Below are 13,867 nucleotides of genomic sequence, written 5' to 3'. Positions count from 1 at the left end.
CACTGGCTTGTCCTGTTTGTCATTTATACAAGAACTTTCTTACGAGAAGTTAAGATGCACCAAAAAAATGAATTATCTGGATTATTCTGCTTTTTGGAAGGGAGAAGCAAAACAAACATTGACAAACGGAAGAACAAATGAGGGCCAGCGGGGACCACAATGAATCACGGACTCTGAGGGCCTTGGGGTGTTAGCCAAGCTCAGTCCCTGATGGGACGGAGTGGGGCTACGATCCCTCATCCCAGGCCCCATCGACACCATCCCTCCACACCATGTGGTCCAGCTCTCCACCCTCTCACCCACCCCAACCTGTCAGCCTCTTTCCTGCTGTCTGTTCCCAAGGGGCCTTCAAAAATGGGACTGTTACGCCCTGTGGTCCTTGCCCCTGCTCCAGTCTTGCTTCTCGTGTGGACCAGTCCAGAAGAAGAGGTCTCCAGGGTCTGCCTGCAAGGCTGGCGATCCCTGGCGGGAAGCTGCCCACACCCAGCTGAGGGGCCACGGCTGGAGGGCATCGGCCCCGGACCCCACTCTCTGCCCGGGCCAGTGTGCTTCTGCAGCTTTTCTCCTGCCTCCTCGCTCCCCCTGCTCCGTGCTTAGCTGCCCACCTCCCCTTCTGCCTGTGGAGCAGGAGCTGCTGTCCTGGGAGCTCTGACGCTGTGTCTGCCAGACACCCACCAGGCCAGGGGGGCCCTCCCCAGACACAGAGCCAGAAACAGTCCTCATGGCCCCGTAAGACCCCCGGGCAGAGCTCCCTGTGGTAGGCTGAGTGATGGCCCCCCAAAATGGCCCATGTCCCAATGAACGAAATGTGAATATGTTACCTTACGTGGCAAAAAGTACTTCGCAGATCTGATGAAATGAAAGAACTTGAGTTGGAGAATTATCCTGGATTATCCACGTGGGTCTAATCACGTCTAATCGCGTGGGTCCTTATCAGACTGAGGCAATAGCATCAGGGTCGGTAGTAGGACGCCTGATAAAGGAAGAAAGATCAAAAGAGGAGAGAAGATGCTATAATGCTGCTGGCTTGGAAGACAGAGGATGTGGCCTTGAGCCAAGGAATGCAGGCAGCCTCTAAAAGCCGGAAAAGTCAAGGAAACGGATTCTCCCCTCAGAGCCTCGAGAGGGGAAACCGGCCTGCCGACACCTTGTCTGCTGGACCAGTGAGACTGATTGTGGACTTCCGCCCTCCAGATCTGTGAGATGATAAACTTGTGTTCTTTTGAATCATTGTGGCAATTTGTTAGAGCAAGACACTAATATACTCTGTAATGTCCTGGACATTCACGAGCCCAGGACTTCATGGTTCAGGCTGTGCTCGGGGCCAGCCAGAAAAATGGTGGGCCTGGGGGCACTCAGTGAGAAGCACCAGCCCAGGTCCCACGTCCCTGGAGCCCGACAGCCCGGAGCAGACCCTCACACATCCCTGGCCAGCATCCAGCCCACCAGGGCCTGGCCTTCCTGGGGCAGCTCTGAACTTGCCCAGAGAATCACAGGCTGTCAGAGCAGGAACACTGTCCAGTGCGGTCACTGTGCCCTTGAGGAAACAGAGGCCCAGAGAGAAAGGGCCGCACGGTGAGTGGACCAGGTCTCCTGATGGCCAGCCCGGCACTCCGTCCCCTTGACTATACCCCAGTTCTCACCTTACCATTTCTCCTTTAACTCTCCTATAGCCCTGGCCCCGCCTTTCAGCCCCTCAGTTAGTCACCAGGGGCCCACAGCTGCCCTCAACGTGCACTGGAAAGCAGCACCCCACAGCTATGTGGCTCCCGTGGCCGGCCTGGCATGCTCTGAGGTCCACGTGAGCAGAATAATCCCCTCGGCTGCACCTGGCCGCCCAAGCCCTAACCTACTAGAACCTTCATCTTCTGGCTCTCTCCTCTTTCGTGTGAGGTTGCACTTGCCCTCTTGTGATCCATTTTGTGAACAGGATCCCAGAGCCCTGGGATCATGACCCGAGCCGAAGGCAGCACTCAACCGACTGAGCCACCCTTAGCCTCTTTTGAAGTTCAGGGAGAGTCTGAGGCAGCCTTGACCTGGGCCCATGTGGTCCATGCCCTCTCAGATCTCCCAAGACTTCCCAGCTCAATGAAAAACAGATGCAACAATTGCTGGAGGAGAAGGAATGAGAACCAGGACTCGCCAGATCCAGGAAAAAAGGGGCCAATCCAGGAAGAGGGAACAATTCAGGGTAGATGAGGTGATGGGAGAAAACCTGGAGAGGTTTCCAACCCCTGGTCCCATGGCTCCCAATGTCCCAGGGCTTGGGAGGCCACAGGGCAAGGAAGGAAGTGTCCAGCCAGAGGAGCTAAGCCTTGTAAGGCCGTGGGTTGTGGAGTCAGGGCCCTGTCCCCTCAGTGGCGACACCTGTCAACCCGACTGCCCTGGCATTGTCTGGGAAGCAGAGGAGCCCAAATTAGCAAGTGACGAGGCTCAGCCTGCCTTCCAGGCAGCCCTGCCCCCACACACCCTCCCCCACACCACTTGGGCCATCACCTCAGTGGCAGCCAGTCCCCTCTCGGCCTCCTCCACCCACCCTATCTCAAGCCCATCCGTTGATCCAGGGCCAGGCTTCCAGGAGCTGAGTTCTGAGAGGAAGCAGAGCTGTGGGCTGAGGAGGCCAGAGCAGAAGGAACAAGGAACCAAAAGTAATCACCCTCCAATTTTCTGCCACAACCTAGCCTCACCACTAAAGCCTGTGGCATGAGAGACATGGCCCAGTCTGGGGAATCGACACACGACTCACTAGTAATACTCACTAGTGTAACCTCAGCAATTTCATCCTTCTGTAAAATGGGATAATAATGGCGCTTACCTCAGAGGGCTGCTGTGAGGCCCAAGTGAGGCAATGTGTCTGGAGGGCTTTGCGAATATCTGGCACAAAGCAAATGCTTGACAGACGTTAGCTCTGAGAATATTCTCATCGAAGCCTCAAGGTAATATTCTGAGATAGGTACTATCATTAACCCCATTTTACCGACGAGGAAATTGGGGGCTCAGAATGATGAAGCAACTCACCCAAGATCCCATAGGAAGGAAGAGTCAGAGGTGAGACCAGCACCCAGGTCTCTGTGCTCCTTAACCAGCCCTGTCCCTGCCATACGGCCCAGAGCAGGTGCTCAGTAAATACGGGGCCCTGCGTATCTTCAGCCAGCATGATGGCTCCTACCAGGAATTTGGAATGGACCAGCCTTGGGGCCCCAAGCCCCGTGTACTTCGTTCCAATGTTAAAAACTGTAAGTGAGCTTTGATTAGCTATTCTCTACCTACCTGCCTGTAAGAGGCTCGGCTGTGTAGCCACAGATGGTGTTAGCCAGTGTTGTCAGTGCTGGAGTACCATTAAGGGAGGCCCTTTCCTCCCCTCCAGGGAGGCCTGGCTGGGGCCGATGATGGGAGCACCGTTGGGCAGGCTGGACGCTGGGGAGAGGCATATCGGGGAAAGCCCCAGCAGTCTCCAGCCCTGGGCAGAGAGGGGGCGGACCTCAACAGCAGGCATCTCTCACACCCCTCCTTCAAAGCTCTGCACCCTCCCCACCACCTTCCCACAGCCCTGACTCCCTCCCACACCCTGCCCAAACCTCTTGTGTCCTCCCTTGAGCACCCTTCTCCTCCAGCTCAGCATTACCCACCCTGAGTCCTTCTCGGCCCATCTGCACGGTTCCCCTATCAGCCCGGTGCTATGATGGAGGAGGGGGACCAAAGACCACCCCACTCCCACCCCAGACTTCCTGTATGCTGCCAGTGGAGCCCTCGCAGCCAAGAGCCTCGACAGGTCCCTGAAAACCAGGCTGCTTCTCCAGAAGTCCCATAATAAGCAGGTGGCGTTTGGGGCCAACTCTGTGGGGTAGGGAGGGGATGCGGGGTACAGAGGTGGAGAGTGAGCTGGCAAACCAGGGGTGGACCCCACTCTAGAAACAAATTCTTTTCAAAGTGGTATGTGAGCCGTAGGCAAGGCTGGAACCAGGAAGCCAGCTCACTGTGTCTCTCCCCCAATTCCACCTCCCCCTCCCCCTCCCCCTCCCCCTCCCCCAGCTCTGTCTCCAGCCAGGCCCCTCCTGCCCAGTTCCCAGCTTTCCTGCCCCTCTGTCCTAGCCACGTGAGTCCACTCCTGCCTCCCACCCAAACTCCCTGACTTTCCCCTTCTATGTCTTTGAGCTTGCAGTCTTCTGAAGCAGAAACGCTACTGTCTTCTGCGTTCAGTCAGTTGATGGAGTCCCTGCTGGAAGCCACCGCCTCCAGGAGGCCTTCCCAGACTCCACACCCCTCTCCTGCACAGGACTTCCTGTCCACGCAGCTCAGCTGGTTCTAGGCATTGCACCACCTCTCTCCAGGTACGGTTTTCCCTTCCCGCTGAGAGAGCTGTCTGCGGAGCCGGAGTGGGACAGGAGATGGGGCTCAGGCGCCGGGCAGTGTCACAAGAGCAGGCCTCTGCTAGCCCCGGGGTTTTCAGCCTTTATAGTGAGCGCATCCACATCCCCTGCAGGGCGTGGTGAAGCACAGACTCCGGGCCCCACCCCCAGAGTGTCCATAGAGCCTGGAAGGTGCACATCTAACAAGTTTTCAGGTGGTGCGAATACCGCCGGTCTAGAGACCTGAGGGACTACTACCGTTATACTGATTAGAAAAGGCGTCCATCGTGGACAGACACAACCCTTTGGGTCAATGGCTTGACTTCAACCAGCGCCACCCCTCAGCACAGCCAGCAACACCCAGCCCAGAACCGCCCTGCCCCCCTCCTGCCGTCCCCCTCCTCCCCCCCAAGCTCCAGACCCAGGGGACTGTGGAGGTCCCCACACAGCTGCCATCCCTTCATCCGGGCATTCATGATGGAGGCGCCCTGGGTCCCAGGCACTGACCCAGGCCCTGGATATACCACAGTGAGCCTCGGACCCTGCCCCCACCCCCGCCGGGGCCTGGCAGCCAGGGTTGGGCACCTGGACACGGGTTTCCTGTGTCCTGGTCCTGTCGCAATGCTTTGCCTCTATTCCTTCTTCCCAGGCTGCAGAAGATATTATTTTCTTGTCAGTGGGCTGAACTTCGTCTCAGGGCTAAGAGGGGACGGTGAGTCAGTGGGGACAGAATCCCAGCCTGCTGTCCTTCCCTGGTGCCAAATCTGTGTCTTCTGCCGGGGCCACCCCCCAGCATCCGACCGGGGGGCACGGCTGCCTGTTTGTCTTGCATGCTCAGCCATCAGCAAGCCCCTCCTCACTCCTGGGTCCCACCCCAAACCCCACATCTCCTTCTGTTCTACACATCACAGGAAATGGCACAGGCACCATTCCCCTCCTCCCCCACTCCCCATGATCAGTGGAGCCCCGAGTTCGGTCCTGCTCCCTGCTCGGGGGTCTCCGAACTGCTCTGTTGTCTTGGGCCACCACGTGTGGCCAGCTTAGCTTGCAGCCCCTCCAGCATCCTCCTGCTGCCTGAACCGTCTTCCTAAAATGAGGACACAGTCATGTCACTTTCCCGTTTCTTCCATCAGTGGCCTCAGGATGAAACGCAAACCCCGTAATGAAGTTACACGCCCTTTGGGATCTCACTCTCAAAGCTTCCCTGGCTTCCACACTCCCTTAGCTCCGGCCACACGGAATTGCTCAAAGCTCCTGCAGCAGCAAAGGCTTCTCAGAAGGCCTTTCTCTCTCACCCCACCCCAAGCCTGCACTTACCCTCCTCCAAATCTCAGCAGCACACTGACTCCTCCAGGACGCCTTCCCAGACCACCCCAGACTGCATTAGGAGCCCTCGTCCAGGCTCCACAGCCCCATGTGTCCCTCTTTCCCTGCATTTAACCCACCTACTCTGGACAAACTTGAGTGTTGACACCATGTCTTACTCATTTTTGCATCCTCAGCGCCCAGCACAGTGCTTGGCACATAGTAGGTGCTCAATAAATGCTCATTGAATAAATGAATGGACAAATGGACAACACAGAGAGAACCGTTCTGACCAAAGACAGTGCAGGAAATTGGCCCTCAGGGCTCAGGAGAATCCTTGCTTGTTCCCCGGGGTCCTGAAATAAGGTGGGGTGCTCATGGCTAAGGGTGCAGGGAAGGGGCTGTCTGGGAAGCTATCTTGTTCAAGTTCTTGGCACCCAGAGGTCTGGGCACCCTCCCCCTGGGAGAAGCAGCCACAGGCAGTTACTGACCTTGACATAGGTGATGAACCACTCTCCCCTCCAACAATGGGACACACATAGAAACAACAGCTGGACAGCTGGGCCTTTGTTGATGGTAAACTTAGCCTCTCAGAGGTCACCCTGGACTCTGACCACCTCCCCACCCCATGTCCAGGCTGGGGCCAGGAACGCCAGGGGAAGAGACGCCAACACAGACAAAGGGCCCTGCCTTGAAGCCTGGCAAACACCTAGGGCCCGGCCAGCTTCCTTCTCCCCTCTCCATTCACTCTAAACCCCCCTCTGCACACTCCAGCCCTCCTTCTTCACCCTCCCTCACACCTGCCCCCACGCCATGACTGTGTCTCGGGAATCTTGGGGAGGAATCGGCCAGGAAGGGGCCTTCCCGATCAGAGGTTCCAATGAAGTGCCTTTAAGACCCCCACCAGGGAGCGCCTGGGTGGCTCAGTGGGTTAAGACTCTGCCTTCGGCTCAGGTCATGATCCCAGGGTCCTGGAATCGAGCCCCACATCAGGCTCCAGGCTCAGTGGAGAATCTGCTTCTCCTTCTCCCTCTGCCCCTCCCCCCACTCCTGCTCTCTCCCTCTCCCAGATAAATAAAATCTTAAAAAAAAAAAAAAAAAAAAAAAGACCTGAGCCAAGATGAAACAACCTCTCTAAAACCCCAAGGCTGGGTAAACCTCCTTCTGAGGGCGGAGTTTCCGTGCCCCCCCACCCCCCGCCGGCCGCTTTTCACATGGGGCAGAGAGGTGGGAAAGCTGCTGTGCCCCTCTCTGTGCAAGGGAGAGGATGCCCCCTTTTGTGTCCTTTCCAGTGCAGGTTCCCAGCCAAATGTCAGGTGGCAACTCCACCCATCTCTCTCCTCGGCAGAGTCACCCACAGGAGGCTTGCTTACCCAGAGCCCGGCCGGCCCTCCGGTTGCTCGCTGCCGGCCCAGCAGGGGAAACAGCAGGAACACCCAGCTGGAAACCACTGGAGCAGAGGTAGAGATCCCAGCTGGGGGTGGGGCGGGAGTCAGAGTGAAATTCGTTCTCCCAGCCAGAGCAGGAGGCGGAGGTGATGGCGGGCCGTACAGGACGGACTACCCCCTCCCCATCGCGGGCCGCCCTGTGCTTGTCGGGGCAGCGCCTCTCTCTGCTGACTCTTGGCCGCGCATCACTTCTCCTAATGGTGCAAAGGCACTGGTGGCAAAAGCTGCTGAGGCCAAAGCAGGAATCAGGCAGTAGCCCCAAACCAGCGGCACCAGTGATCCCTGTGTGCTTCCCCACCCTCTGTTCCCTGGCGGAAAGCCAGCTTTACTTAAGGTGAAACGGGAGAAGGTGTCCATTGTCTCCTATTAGACATGGTTAGCCTACACCGGGCTCGTCAGTATCTTCCAAAGTGGGAGGGAAAGCAGCACTGCTGGCTGCTATGTTCATGGCGTGCCATCTTGACTTGGTAGAACAACTAATTGAAAAACTATGGTTGGGCCGCCTGGGTGGCTAAGTCGGTGAAGTGTCTGCCTTGGGCTCAGGTCATGATCCCAGGGTCCTGGGATCAAGCCGGGCATCAGGCCCCCTGCTCAGCAGGAAGTCCGCTTCTCCCTCTCCCACTCCCTCTGCTTGTGTTCCCTCTCTCGCTGCCTCTCTCTCTGTCAAATAAATAAATAAAATATCTTTTAAAGAATAAAATTAGAATTTAAAAAAATTTTTTTAAAAATTTCTTAAACTGCTACATAAAACATTGGATTTCAATGTAACAGACTATGAAAACTTCATTCTGGTTTCAGATTCCACATGGTAGCTAACCTTTAAAAAAAACTCCCTTTTGGTGAGATTCATCTATTTATTTTAGAGAGGACGCACAGTGGGGAGGGGCAGAGAGAGAGAGAGAAACCCAAGCATATCTGGCGCTGAGCGCAGACCCTGTCTTGGGGTTCGATCCCAGGACCCGGAGACCAGGACTAGAGCCAAAACCAAGAGTCAGACACTTAAGCGACTGCACCACCCAGGCGCCCCTGGTGAGTTTTAATATAGAAGATTCTCCACAATTCTCTGAAAAGGCTATTAAAATACTCCTCTCCTTTCTAACTACACATCTGTGTAAGGGTGGGTATTTTTATGTACTTCAACCAAAACATTATAACAGATTGGCTGAGAAGCAGATATGAGAATGCAACATCTTCTGTTAAAGCCAAACACTGAAAGGATTTATAAAAAATGCAAAATAACGTCACTCTTATTAGTTATCATAATTTTATTATAAAACATTTATTTAAAACAAATAATGATAATCCATTTTATTTATATTATTTTTGTTTAAATGATTTATAACATATTTATTAAAATATTTTATTTATATTAACATGTAAGGTGGGTTATTATTATAATTATTAAATGGATTAATCAATATTTTAAAATTTTCTCAGTTTCAATTCCTAAAAAGGTAAATATTGACGGCTATGGCCTACTTAAAAAGTGGGTAGGGTTCTCAATAATGGGTGTAAAGGGGTCTTAAACCCCCCAAATTTGGGAACCACTATTCTATGTTTTTAGTAGATTATTATTGCTATTACCCTGATTCACTTATTTTATCTATAAAATAAAGTTTAAAAAACAAAAATGATCGGGGGCACCTGGGTAGCGCAGTCGTTAAGCGTCTGCCTTTGGCTCAGGGCGTGATCCCAGCGTTCCCGGATCGAGTCCCACATCGGGCTCCTCCGCTGGGAGCCTGCTTCTTCCTCTCCCACTCCCCTGCTGTGTTCCCTCTCTCGCTGGCTGTCTCTGTCACATAAATAAATAAAATCTTTAAAAAAATGATCAAGAAAAAATGAAGTATGATTTTTAATTTTGTCAAATGACAGCCAGTGACAGGAATCAATCAATAAGTTTCATAATATCCAAGTTATTGAAGGCAGGATTGGCCACTGCAGGTAAGCTCTGGGGATTTTGTGGTTTTGTGGTTTAATAAAATGTCCCTAAAATGACAAGTTAGGGAAATTTTCATAAGAAATGCATGAAACAGTTTGTGCAACTGTGATTTTTATTTCTGTCCCCTCTGTGTTTTTGTCTGAGAAAACGGACATTGACCTCCGTGATGAAATTCTAGTTCTTAGGAGCTGGAGATGAAGTTCTCCTCCTGGCCACCAAAGGGAGCTCTCTCGCGCGCTCTCTCTCTCTCTGTGCGTGTGCGTGTGTCTTTTGTGAGGTACCTACCAACTATGTATATGAGATCGGTTGTGAAAACTTGAGAGGATGTGAAACCCTTTCCATTTTATCTCTTCCCCCACCCCTCCACCCCGATGATAAACAATCGTGTCTCGTCCCCGTCCCTATCCGTCACTGGCAGAACCTTCCCTGCGTGCATCCCTCGTTCACACTTGGTAATCCGGGTCAACTGCAGTAAGAAAGCTTGGAAAGCAACAAATACAGCGTCTCTGACAGAAGTGTTTTCTCTGTGCAATTACTGTAACCCCAATATAGGTGCTTTGACAATGTTTTTCTTAAGGTGATGTCTCCCTGCAATCTCAAAGTTCCTAGGAGGATCTAAGTGGTTACGTGGTTCTTTACTTTTGGGGGGGCTTAGAGCTTTTTTGAAAACTTTTGAAACCCATAGCATTCGTAAACAACATTTTGAGAGTCATAAGTTTTCACACACACCAATTCCAGGGAACTCAGAAACCCTCTGAAAACCCATTCAAAGACCCACAAGGGACGGAGGAATGCCTGAAGCAGTCGTATGTACACAACCGACTCCAAGGCTCATAGAACCTCCTTCCAGGGAGGGGCCCCTCCAGCCCCTGCTCCTCTCTGGGCACCGCCAGGGATGAAGCGAAGGAAATGGGGCTGCAGGACAAGGCAGCCGACACCAGAGGGCAGTATGAAGCAAGGAGTGAATGGACCATTTCTTGACTCCTCAGTAGGCAAAAGAATAAAGGTATGGAAGAATGAAGAATATTCCTACTACTGTTTCTGCTATTTAAGGATATGGAGGTTCTCAGGATGCCTTGCGGAGGCCAGAGAGCCAAGACATTTCACAGCCTGCAACAAACCAATATTTATACTCACCAACACCTTACGTTCATGCGCAATCAGCTCACAATAATTAGGGAGTTTCAGCCTGGGGTGAAATACACACTTGCTTAGACCCTCCCTGTTATCCTCCCCCTACCTTGATCAATGTGAATTCTTCATGATTCACACTGAAATGTGCACACAAGATAGCCTTCATCTCCTGCTTTGTTGTCCACACGAATATATTTAAAAACTCCCAAGCATTTGTTATACATACAACAACGGTTTTATTACAGTACTGACAAGGTGTGAAGAATTCTCTCAGAAAGACTCAAGGGGCACCTGGGTGGCTCAGTTGGTGAAGCATCTGACTCTTGATCTCAGCTCAGGTCTTGATCTCAGCGTCATGAGTTTGAGCCCCATACTGGGCTCCGTGCTGGGCACAGAGCCTACTTAAATTTAAGAAAAGGGGGTGGGGGGACTCAAAAGAAGCTTCACCAAGGGGGCAACCCCTGAGCTAGGTTTTTAAAGAAGTACAGGAGTTCATCAGGAAACCAAGGAGAAAGGGCATCACGCCCCGAGGAATGCCACCGTGGCATGAGGTGTGGGGTGGGGGAGCTATGGGCAGCTTGCTCTTGCTAGGGTGTGAAGGAGTAGGCAGGGGACAGCAGGAGGAGATGAAGCTGGGAGTAGATGTGGGATGATGACAAGTCACAAAACCTGATCTGCATGTTAGATGCCAGGGAGCCCGGACTTCATACATTTAATTGAGGTCCATTAAAGGGTTATAAACCAGAGGAACACAGTCGGATGTGAATTTAGAAAGTTCACGGAAGACTGCAGTATAAAAGCTGGATTAGAAAGTGGAAGTATCGGAGGCCTAGGGACCCAGTTCCGAGGTAATAACAATAATAAACAAAGATAATAAAAATTAATACTATAATATAAACAAGAGACAAATACAATCAAATAATGATAATAATAAGGGGTGACTGCTGAGGAGGACCTGAGCGAAGGCAGCAGAGTAGCACGGAGCAGAGGAAGAACAATAGGCCATTAGAAGGACAGTCTTTGGAGGGAAGAGGAGGAGAGGGAAAGGCAGGAGCAGAAAGCTGAGGACGAAGCCTCAAGGGGAATGGACATGGGATGGAGAGGCCAAGGAAGGAACCCAGAGGAGTGGGAAAGATGTGGGTAGAACAAGTTCAGCATAGAAGTCAAGAGAAGACAGAGTCGCAGGCAGGAGGGGTTAATCAACTGTGCCGACATCCTCGAAGCTCCCTCCAGCACCTGTGTTCAGCAAGGGGAAGTCTTTGGTTAACTTGGTGGGAGGGTTTCAGTGCAAACACCAAAATGCTAGGGGTCAGGCCTTAGTGGAAAAAGAGAGGGGTTCTCTCCAGAGACACTGGACCAGAGAGTTTTGGGATCTGGGGACAGCAGGCACCGCTGGGAACAGGGACATCATACTAAAAACCAGGGGATGAAGGGAAGTTGACAAATAGACGTGTAGGATACACCCCTCCCTCCTACTTCTGCTCCGGAAGCCGAAGCACTGCCGGCCAAGCTCATACTCCCTGGTGGGAGACTTGAAGATTCTGATCCAGGGAAACTGACCCCCCCCCCAAGAGCAGGTGTTGACATTTGAGAGGCCTGCAACGAGGCCACAATGTTGGAGCTCGATCACCCTGGGAGTAGAGCCGAGCGAGGCCAGCCCCACCCATACACAGAGCTGCCAGTTATCATTTGAGTGTCTTCAATTCATAGATATAAGCGCACATTTAAGGATCACCAGATTTCGTTTAAAGATTATTTATTTCAGAGAGAGAGAGAGCAGGGAGAGGGGCAGAGTGAGAGAGAGCGCGAGAATCCTTAAGCAGACTCCCGACTGAGCCTAGAGCCCGACCTGGGGCTCAACCCCAGGACCCTGAGATCAGGACCTGGCTGAAATTAAGGGTCGGACGGTTAACTGACTGAGCCAGCCAGGCGCCCCAGGATCACCAGATATTTAAGGAAAACATCTAAGTTGAAAGAGAACTAAAACAAGCAGATTAAAAGCCGTCTGGGAAAGACACGCAATGCAAGGAACAGAACAAAACTTCAAAAAACTATGATGAATAGAGAGAGAGAGAGATAAGTTATTTTGCCCATGAAATGGGAACACGGTGCTGTATAAAAAGGAAAATAAACATTCAGGAAGTGTTTTTTAAACTCTTGGAAATTAGAAATATGATAGCAGCCATCTAACATTCCATAGAAGGGCTGGATGAGAAAGTTGAAGAAATCTTCCCAAAAGTATTTGGGAAGGATATCAGGAAGGATAAGAAAATTACAGGATCATCCAGGAGGTCAAATATTTTTCTATTTGAAGTTCCAGAAAGAGAGATCAGAGAATTTAGAAGGAGATGGTTATCAAAGCAATTAAACCTTCACCTCCCAGAACGGAAGGGATGGGGTCACCAAGCACCCAGCTCTATTACAACAAAGACCTAAGGCAGAGGAGACAAAAGATATTTCGAGCTTCCAGGGAGAAAAAGTGGGTCACATACAAAAGACAGAAAAGTTGAATGACGGTAGGTCTCTCCAAGGCCATACTGGCAACTAGAATACAATAGAAAAAAATGCCTTCAAAATTCTAAGGGAAAACAATTTCTAACTAGAATGCTACAGATACCCAGCCAAACTGTCCGTTCACTGTGAAGGCAGGGGAGAGACGTTTTCAAATACGCAAAGTCTCAAAACTCTCTTGCCTCTTTTCCCAGGAAGTTGCTGGAGATGGTGTTTCACCAAAATGAAGGAGCAAACCACAAAAGAGGAAGGCATGGGGTGGTGCGGAAAATTGAGAAGGGGTAAGTAAGAGGCACAGGGAGTTCCCAGGATGATGGGGAGGAAAGCATCCAGATCACTGGGGCTGTGGATGAGGCCCAGTGAGGACCCCCGCCCCCAGATTAGAGCAGGAGGTGGGGGCGGTCAGGCTGCTCAGAAGTTATAAAAGGAAAAAAGAAAGAAAGGCCAGGGGAGGGGAGGGAAAGAACATTCCTAGATTCCCTTGTGGGTCTGGATGTCCTGAGTTTACTCTGCCGTCAGCAAAATAGAGGCTGACAGAGTCACAGACACACCACCGAGCAAATAAAGACAGGGCGCAACTTAACTTCAGAGAACGAGGTTATATGAAAAGGAGAGGTAAATGACAATATACGACATGGCTTGGATATGCAAAATAGGTACATAGTCAAAAAATATGTAAATACGTTTAATTTAACCGAAACTTGGGATAGAACTAAACTGATGGCGAGGGTGTGGGAGGGACGGGTGCGCGGGTGGGCGAGATGGGGGAGGGAGCTTAGGTGTAGCAGTGGTGTACTGAGTGTGTAGGAAGGTAACCATGGTAACAGTGGGGCAGGTGACTCAGAGCCCGCAGGGGCTGCAGGCAAAGGGGAGGGAGGAGAAGTGGGGTGATTTGGGTGAGCGGCAGAGGCATCACTCAGATATTCATCTCCTGCTTGCTCTCAGCCAATGTCTTTGGGGACCTCAGTGCTCTCATTCACACTAAAACATCAATAACAAGGGGCGTCTGGGTGGCTCCGTCAGTTAAGCGTCTGCCTTCAGCTCAGGTCATGATCCCAGGGTCCTGGGATCGACCGTGCATCGCACTCCTTGCTCAACGGGCAGCCTGCTTCTCCCTCTGCCTGCTGTTTCCCCTGCTTGTACTCTCTTTCCCTCTCTGACAAATAAATAATATCAAAAAA

General features: G+C 51.8%; 1 long non-coding RNA gene across 1 annotated transcript; it reads left to right on the top strand.

Moving 5' to 3' along the window:
* The first annotated feature begins 4,083 nt into the window (after nucleotides 1–4,083).
* LOC148110651 (uncharacterized) lies at nucleotides 4,084–7,201 on the top strand. The gene is made up of 3 exons (XR_015722322.1): nucleotides 4,084–4,331; nucleotides 4,999–5,061; nucleotides 7,003–7,201. It is a non-coding gene; the product is annotated as an uncharacterized LOC148110651 (long non-coding RNA).
* Nucleotides 7,202–13,867: the final 6,666 nt, after the last annotated feature.

This window comes from Ursus americanus, chromosome 2 (genome assembly GCF_024610735.1).
Source record: "Ursus americanus isolate L20-20 chromosome 2, mUrsAme1.1.p, whole genome shotgun sequence".
Classification (NCBI taxonomy): Eukaryota; Metazoa; Chordata; class Mammalia; order Carnivora; family Ursidae; genus Ursus; species Ursus americanus.
The sequence above is the reverse complement of the archived record's forward strand: the minus strand, read 5'-3'. Positions and strand labels throughout refer to the sequence as shown.